The 8,723-nt window shown below is 37.9% G+C and overlaps 1 long non-coding RNA gene across 1 annotated transcript; it reads right to left on the bottom strand.

The window, feature by feature from the left end:
- Nucleotides 1–5,753: 5,753 nt before the first annotated feature.
- On the bottom strand, nt 5,754–8,409 carry LOC144209159 (uncharacterized). The gene is made up of 3 exons (XR_013329014.1): nt 8,315–8,409; nt 7,311–7,458; nt 5,754–6,313 (listed from the first exon to the last, which is right to left on the bottom strand). It is a non-coding gene; the product is annotated as an uncharacterized LOC144209159 (long non-coding RNA).
- Between the last annotated feature and the right edge of the window lie 314 nt (nt 8,410–8,723).

Raw genomic sequence — 8,723 nt, 5'->3', positions numbered from 1 at the left:
GTATCTGCTAGGCTGTGAGTTTTAGTCAAAAATGGAAGCTTTGGGACCATTTTAAAGTTATTGATTGAAGATGCCAAATACTGGATTGCGCAAGTAACAGACACATGACATTGCACTCAAAAAGGGAGATCATGCTTGAAAATATTCAAAATGTGTGTCTTGATAGTACGTGAATCCTTTCAGTGATCATAGTAAACATTTGTATCAGATACACATAAAGCCATTTACATCAAGTTAAAATGTAGTATTTTCCATGTCCCATATTTGTACATATAATTGTTTAATAAAATCGAGGAAACTAACATTATTTGTCATCAACATATTTGTAATTCATTGCCATTGACACTGACAGGCAACAAATTCAGTTAAAGTCGGATGGCTGGCATTCCGTAATCATGTTTCAGTAGCATTAATGGCATTAGATGATGAACGATCACTGCCGTCCCCCCACAGTTGAAATGGATTGGACATCAAGCACTGTCAGTGGCAGCCAATGAGTTAAACTTTCAGTCTACTTTAATGAACAGCTATTAAACTTGTTTTTTAGGAGCTAAATGGCTGTAATTCATTGCCCCTTTTTTCCCTTCAAATTTTTCTTCAAGTCTTAATAAGTTTCCTCACAATTTTTCTTTTTGTATGTTGAGACAAGGTGACGGAAAGGGGTTGATGAGTCTCTGAGGTTTGCTGAAAAGACGATGGTAGAGTCCCCATCCTCTTCCCCCGTGTATTGTTATCAAGGTCTGGCATGTTCTTTCAAGGCTTTCTACAGCTGAATTGGGAATACCATGATGGTTTGGTGCATGATTGTTGCCATGGAAAACTTAAATAAAGCTCCCCTGCCAAGCTAGCTTGAGAGAGAGACTCAGAGACTTCTTCTGAGCACATCTAACCGGCATGTATTAGGTCAGCAGTGGGGGGTCGGAATGGGGCATCTGTAGTGTTAGCTGTTTCTTATTATCTCTCTCACACACAAACACATGAATAACTAAATAGAAACTATTTGTTTAATAGATAGCTTAGCTTTTAAAATGTCAGTAGTAGTAACAGACAAAACAATAAATACTACTGCTTACTCTTGGGAACCTGTGGTCCAGTGAATAAGTCATTGGCCTCCCACTTCTGTGGACCTGGGTTCAAATCCTGCTTTGCTCTGCTTACCTAACTTTTCCCTCTTGAAGGTACCATAAAGTACTAAGTATGATCAGGGAGTGGAAAGAGACAAAACAACAAATACTACTGCATAATCCTGTAGAGTGGTGGCCCATTGGATCAGTCATCAGTCTCTCACCTCTGTGGTCCTGGGTTCAAATCCTACTTCTTGCAAAGATTTTTCAACTAAGTCATCAGGTAAAGGAATGAGATAAATTTACAAGTACTACTGCTTTCTCTCACAGGGTGGTGGCCCAGTGGTTAAGTCAACAGTCTCCCACATCTGTGGTTGTTGGTTCAAATCCCAGTGCCAGCAAAGATTTTCCCAATTTTATTCAGGTAAATGAATGAGATGAAAGTACAAGTACTACTGCTTTCTCCCACAGGGTGGTGGCCCAGTGGTTAAGTCATCAGTCTCCCACATCTGTGGTTGTTGGTTCAAATCCCAGTGCCAGCAAAGATTTTCCCAATTTTATTCAGGTAAATGAATGAGATGAAAGTACAAGTACTACTGCTTTCTCCCACAGGGTGGTGGCCCAGTGGTTAAGTCATCAGTCTCTCACATCTGTGGTTGTTGGTTCAAATCCCAGTGCCAGCAAAGATTTTCCCAATATTATTCAGTTAAAAAAATAAGTTCTAATGCCTAAGTGTATAAGTATTGAGTTGTGGATGAATCATTTTGTCCAAAAAATGACTAAGTGTTTCACCCCATTTCCTTGGATAAAACGTTTCAACACCCATGTATAAGTGGGGCACGAGTTGGTGTAGTGGGTTGCACACTCGCCTTTGCACGGAGAGAACGTGAGTTCGCTTCCCGGTGTCGGCGGTTCACTGACCAAGCAAGCGGTCGAGGGTCGGCCGAAGGCCGACCCGAGAACGCCTTTCGCACAGACAGGTCCATCAAGTGTCTTCCGAACTGCCGAAGGCAGTTCGGAATATAACCTTTTGCTGAAAAGTATGACTAAGTGTTTAATATAAATTAAAAAAGTTTTTTTTTTTTTTTTTTTTCTTCTTCTTATTCCATTGACCAATTCTTCTTTCTAAGTATTTTCAGCCAAACAACGGCAGCGGGAATCGAACCCAGGTCTCCCACATGGGAGTCCAGTGATCTAACCTCTGTGCCAACCAAGTGACTACACTTGTCTTTGTAATCATTTGAGTGTCTTGACAAGAAGTCCACAGAAACAACTAAGTGAAAAAGTGTCTCGACCGGGAATTGAACCCAGGTCTCCCCAACAGGAGTCCAGTGAGTTGACCACTACGCCACCAAGTAGCTACACTTACCTTTGTAATCATTTGAGTGTCTTGATTGCAAAAACACAGAAACAACTAAGTGAAAATGTGTCCAAACCGGGATTTGAACCCAGGTCTCCCACATGGGAGTCAAGTGACTTAACCTCTACGCCACAATTTGACCACGGTTTCTTTTGTCATTAATGGAAGGTTTTGACTACAACTATATATAAACAACTAAGGGAAAAATGTTTCCCACCTGAGAATCAAACCCCAGCCTCTCACATGGGAATCACACGAGTTAACCTCTACACCACGAATCAGTCACACTTTATTTGGTTCATTATTGGAAGGTCTTGACTACAAATATATAGAAAAGTCTTAAAAAATTGCCTTATTATACATGGTGATTTCAAAAACAAAGCCATATTTACATGGTGATATTTTTTTTTAAAAAGCCTTACTTTATATGGTCATTTTTTAAGAAAAAATCCTTCACTATACTTGGTCATTTTTAGGAAAAAAAGCATTACTATAAATGGTCATTTTATTTCATTTTGTCTTGCAAGGAAACACGCAACCTTGTCTTTCCAATAGAAAAAATATATATCTGCTGTGGAGACTGTTTTACTGTTTATTTTCGACAATAATGTGATGGACTCTGAGAATTCTGTAAAGCAGCTTTTTGACTGAAAATGACTTGTATACTGTAATTTGAATTTGACGTAAAACCGCTAACTAATGGAACACCTATGAGTTTGTCAAAACTAATTACAAACTGATTTAGTTGTGTTTAATTCCTTTTAATATTGTTAAGGTTTTTTTTTTTAATTCACAGCAAAATGCCATAGCAATTTAATTTGACAGTTTAAAAATTACATCTCGTCGTGTAACCAAGATTATGTTATGCAAGGATAAGCGGATCTGAAAATGAATGAAGCACAAGCTGTGACATTTCACAGATGAAATTGTTGATTGGCTAATAAGCAGATATTTTCTTTCTGAAAACTTGGCCTTTTTAGCATTTGCTTAAAGGTTAATCTCATCAGTCTACAACAATTAATCTCAGCTTCTTTTTTCCCTGTGTATTATTGGAAGGTCTTGATTACAAATACATAGGAACAACTAATGGAAAATGTTTCCCAACCAGGATTCAAACCCCCAGTCACAAATTGGCCACACTTTACTTTGTGATTATTGGAAGGTCTTGACTACAAATATATAGAAACAACTAAGGAAAAAAAGAGAAAAAAACCATGAGTGCCAACTTTCTGTTTTAGGATTTAAAAAAAAAGAAAGGATAATGAATGAATGGATAAATGTGTTCTTTTTTTATGTTTTGCTTCATATATAGACTGTGAAAACATAATTTTTTTGTACAACATTTACTCCTTGATGCCAACATTAAAAGAATTAACTCAATGTTTGCCATTTATCTTGTAAAAAAAAGTATAAAATATTAATGACCATCACAGTCAAAGGCAGTCATGAGGTTAAATTTACAACAACAACAACAACAAAAAATCACATTTTTTTTGTTTTAAGTAGATGACTTAATGTAGTTGAGAATTGATTTATATTGGAGTAGATATTTGTGATTTTTAAGCACTTCTATAAAGTTCAAACAAATGATAAATAATAAATAAATTGATCAGGGATTTTCATTGATTTAATATTTTGTTTTTGTCATTGTTTTTAATTGAGTCCTGACAGCGGATGAGGCCTTGAGGCATTGACTTATTCAATGCGATTTCCAAACCCGTTCAGCTGTAGCCCCTTCAAATTCCAAATTAGAATCAACAGCATGCTGCTTTTTCCATTGCTCCTCACTAGTATTTACCCTGAGGTTGTCATTGATTTTTTGCCCATGTAAAAGAATTTCTTCATGGGTGGATCTGGCAGTCAAAAACAGTTTGAAGGTGCAGAAAGTCCTAAATTGCTTTGAGAGTTCCTGCAGTGGGAAATTGCCTCAGAGGGAACTAAAAAGAATGTTGAAGTCCTTTTCAGTTTCTTAATCATTATTCTCTGTGGAACTACAGTAAAAAAAAAGAAAAGTGAAATTGACAATGCTGTCTCATTTTACAAATCCTAAAGCCTGTACTTGTATAGTCAGGATATTACTTTGAGTGAAGTAGTAATTATCAATACATGTTTTTTTTGTAATATTCATGAATGGAGATTTTCTGGAAGCTTCATTTCATTTAAAAATGCTATTTTGTGCAAGAAAGAAGTGTATTAAAATTCCTTATCAAAAGGTGTTAGGATTATTGACATTTTTTTATCACAATTGATTCATCTGCTAGAAAGCAAAAATCAAAAAAATATAGAGGACAGAATAAAAAGATTACTATGCATTAAATTGTTTGTGCATTTATTTTCCGAACTGCTTATCCTCACAAGGATCGTGGAGGGTGTTTGAGCCTATCCCATAATTGTTGGACAGCCAATCAGAGGGAGCGAGGAGACGGAAAACCATTCACGCTCAAATTCAAACCTAGGGGCAATTTAAAGTTTTCAACCAGCCCACCATACATGTTTTGGGGATGTGGGAGGATATCTGACTACCCATAGAAAACCCACACTAGCCTGGGGAGAACATACAAACTTCACACAATGAGGACTGACCTGGGATCAAACCCTTGACACCAGAACTGTGACACTGACACCCTAATCACTCATCCACTGCCTCAATGAAATAAAATTATTGTGAGAAATTACTTTTAAGAGTAGTATTTTGGCTCTACAAGTACCACCAATATGACAAGATATAAAATAAACTATGATGGCCCGGTGGTGCGAGTGGTTAGCATGTCAGCCTCACAGCTCTGGGGTTGTAGGTACAAATCTAGGGCATGTACATCTGTGTAGAGTTTGCATGTTCTCCTAGGAGCCTGAGTGGGTTTCCTCTGGGTACTCCAGTTTCCTCCCACATTCCAAACACTAGGTAGGGTAATTGGGCACTATAAATTGCCCCTAGTTATGGGTGTGAGTTCGCATGGTTGTACCTCTCTTTGTGCCCTGCGATTGGCTGGCCACCGATTCATGGTGTCCTCCGCCTCTGGTCCGGAGTCAGCTGGGATAGGCTCCAGCACCCCCTGCAACCTTATGAGGATAAAGCAGTTTTGAAAATGAGATGAGAAATAAAACATGTTTAATCAAAGAAATGTAAACATGAGGTCGAACAAAGGCAGTCGTACATGAGCACAAGTCAGTTTGGTGTTTTTCCTTGCTGGTCTCAGAACAGCCTGTGAGACTTTTTTGCTAACAAGTCAGACACAGATTTTACATAGAAAATTCTATTAAATCCAGAAACAAAAATCCAAAGACTACACTAAAATTCACATAAGAAAAAGTGGTTGTTTCCCAGACAACTGACATGATGACTCCATACAATCATGGAACAAATAAGGAAGCCTAAGATTTGATGAAAGAAGAGAGAACCAGAGATGTATGACAGACATTTCATCAACCTTGTTGACCCTTTTGTCGGAGTGGGTTGTCAAGTTGTCATCGAGGTGATTGAATGTAAGAGGAATTGTCCACGTGGGACACAAAACTGTTCAATTTCCAGAGAAAGAAAATGAGTGAAAAAAGGATTTAGACAGCAGATGAATCAGATGCCCGGGTTTATGACTAAAAATGAAGACCTTAAGTAAGAGTGAGATGACAAAAAAGAATTAACCACATGTGTATGTGACTTTGTATTGGGGTTTTCTGAAGGTTTAACTTAAAAAGTTTATCTTCCACAAAAATCAAACAGTAAAAGGTTCATCTCTCAAAAATGCCAGAAAAACATGCTTTTTGCACAGTTGTCAAAACATTGATGTCAAAGTTCTTGTAGAGGTGGGTGTATGTAATGTTGCTTGGAAACTACATAGTGCAACTTCTCATGAGTTATTCAACCTCTTGATCGATGTTGCAGGTGAAAAGGCTGTAGAGAAGTCAGAGAGAGGTTGAATATGGCCGCAAGACACAAAGAATATTATGACCTCTGAATCATTATAAGTGACTTTATTTGCTAGAGAATTTTGCACAAATTACAGTCAGTTCTCAAAAGGCGCGGACGGGAAGGCAAGGTTGCTCTCTTTAGTTTTATATGATTGCAGTGCTGCTTACATTTTTTTTTTGTCCTTGCAACTAAGTGGCTTTGCACAAAAACAAACATCTGGGTGGTGAATCATTAAGCTGTTGAGATATGATTAAAGATGCTGTTTATCCCCTGAAAAGCTCCAATTGAGAACTTGTGTAATTTCACCTTGGAAAAATCTGCACGATAAGATTCGACACTTGACTAAACAGAAGCCAATGCTTTATGAATATTGCTGCACATTCCACAAGCAATCAAGTTATTAGAATGAAGAAATGTGACATTTTTTTATCCCACCACATGTGTCAAAGTGGCGGCCCGGGGGCCAAATCTGGGCCGCCACATCATTTGTGTGTGGCCCGGGAAAGTAAATCATGAGTGCCGACTTTCTATTTTAGGATCAAATTAGAATGAAGAGTATAGATGCATATTATATTTCCTGATTTTCCCCCTTTTAAATCAATACTTGTAATTTTTAATCATTTTTTTCAGTTTTTAATTCAAAAATCATTTTCTAAAATCTAAAGATATATTAAAAAATGGATCGAACCTGCAGATACGGGTTCTGAAACATCAAATTCACAGCAGAAGGCTGATTGGAAGCTACACATTTGGGAAGAGTGGCAAGTGTGCTTTTTTTATGGCAGCATGTGTACATATTTCACAGCATTGACGTGATATTTCTTAGGACTGCCCAATTCCAATGCTGCAAAAATACCTTTAAACATTACTTCTGGATGACATTAACAACTTGATTCACTGAGCCATGTTATGAACTAGCTAATTATTGGGACATTTTATAATCATCACCATCACTTATAAACTGAGGGCGTATTCATACCTGCTTTTTGTCGTGTACATCTTTTGAAGCTGGTGTGAATATGAAGTAGGAAACTCTGGTACAGACCAGAAAGCTGGTTGGAGACCTCTTCAAAGAGGTTACTCGGTTCATGCATGCACCGTGGTCGAACCAGTTCTGAAATAACACACTGTTTTGCACGTATCAGGCCTCTGAAGCCTCAGGCATTATGAGAAATGTTATTTAGTTAGCATCACAATTCCGTGACTTTTCTTTTACTTCCGTGTTTTACTGTGTTAAGCTGCCTTGACCATTTGGCCCAATAATTGAACGATGATTGCACATGCATGGCTTGTGGGAATAGAAAATAAGAAAATAAACATAAGCAAACTTAAAAAGTTTCCAGTATATTTTGATCTGGATGAAAGAAGTACAACTTTAGATTTTACTGATGTAAATACGGATATTTTTTTCTCCGCATTCTTAATTTAAGGACATCTGTATATTATTAGTGATATTTAAATACCAAATACTGAAATGAGTGACAATTATCCAGCTGTTATCTTCTGGATAATTGCTTTAATTGTTTTGATTTCAGCTATTTTGATGTTTTACAGTCGCGTTTACGGACACAGCTGTTGGCAGACTCTGCAGAGTATCTAAATGTCATGTAAGCAATTTTTAGTGAATCACTACAGTGACATCTGGCAACGGGGTGTAGTTGCATGACAACAGGAAAGTCATTTCACTCTCTAACAAGATCCTGTCGTGTTAGTAGTAATCTGCCTCTTGTACTTCTCCTCCTCATCTCTCGATGACAAACTTTTTACAATAAAATTAAGCTTTGCTTTGATATGTATCAGGCTAGATGTTATCAACACTTTCATGTCCCCAAAAATGTCCACACTACCCCTGATAGAAATTCAATTTTAAGATTGCAATTTAAGAAAGCAAACCTTCAAAGCAAGGGATAAGGCCTTGAGCAAGTAGAGGTTGGTGGCATTACATCAAATTTGATACAAATAAATGAAAAAAGTAGGGTTTACCCAGGTTCAAGTTAGACCAGGAGTGGCCAAGTCCAGTCCTCCAGAGCCCCTATCCAGTCTATTTTCCATATCTCCCTCATCTACCACACCTGAATCAAATGACTCACCAGCAGTCCAGAAGCTTCCTACTGATCCTGATTATTTGATTTGATTCAAGGTGTGTTGGCCACGCCTCCCCTAGACCAACTTGAGTGAATTTCCTAACACATTGGCCAATATTGACACTGATAATCAGCCCCATATCATATGGATGTTTTCATCTTTCTGCTGTGAATATATGTATAGGTACACGAGTGGTTAGTGCGCCAGCTTCACAGCTCTGGGGTCCTGGGTTCAAATCCAGGTCACAGGGTCACGTCCACCTGTATGGCGTTTGCATGTTATCCCCAGGCCTGTGTGGGTTTCCTTC

The sequence above is a fragment of the Stigmatopora nigra genome, chromosome 15 (assembly GCF_051989575.1).
Source record: "Stigmatopora nigra isolate UIUO_SnigA chromosome 15, RoL_Snig_1.1, whole genome shotgun sequence".
Lineage (NCBI taxonomy): Eukaryota > Metazoa > Chordata > Actinopteri > Syngnathiformes > Syngnathidae > Stigmatopora > Stigmatopora nigra.
Note: the sequence above shows the minus strand (reverse complement) of the source record. Positions and strands in the feature narration are given on the sequence as shown.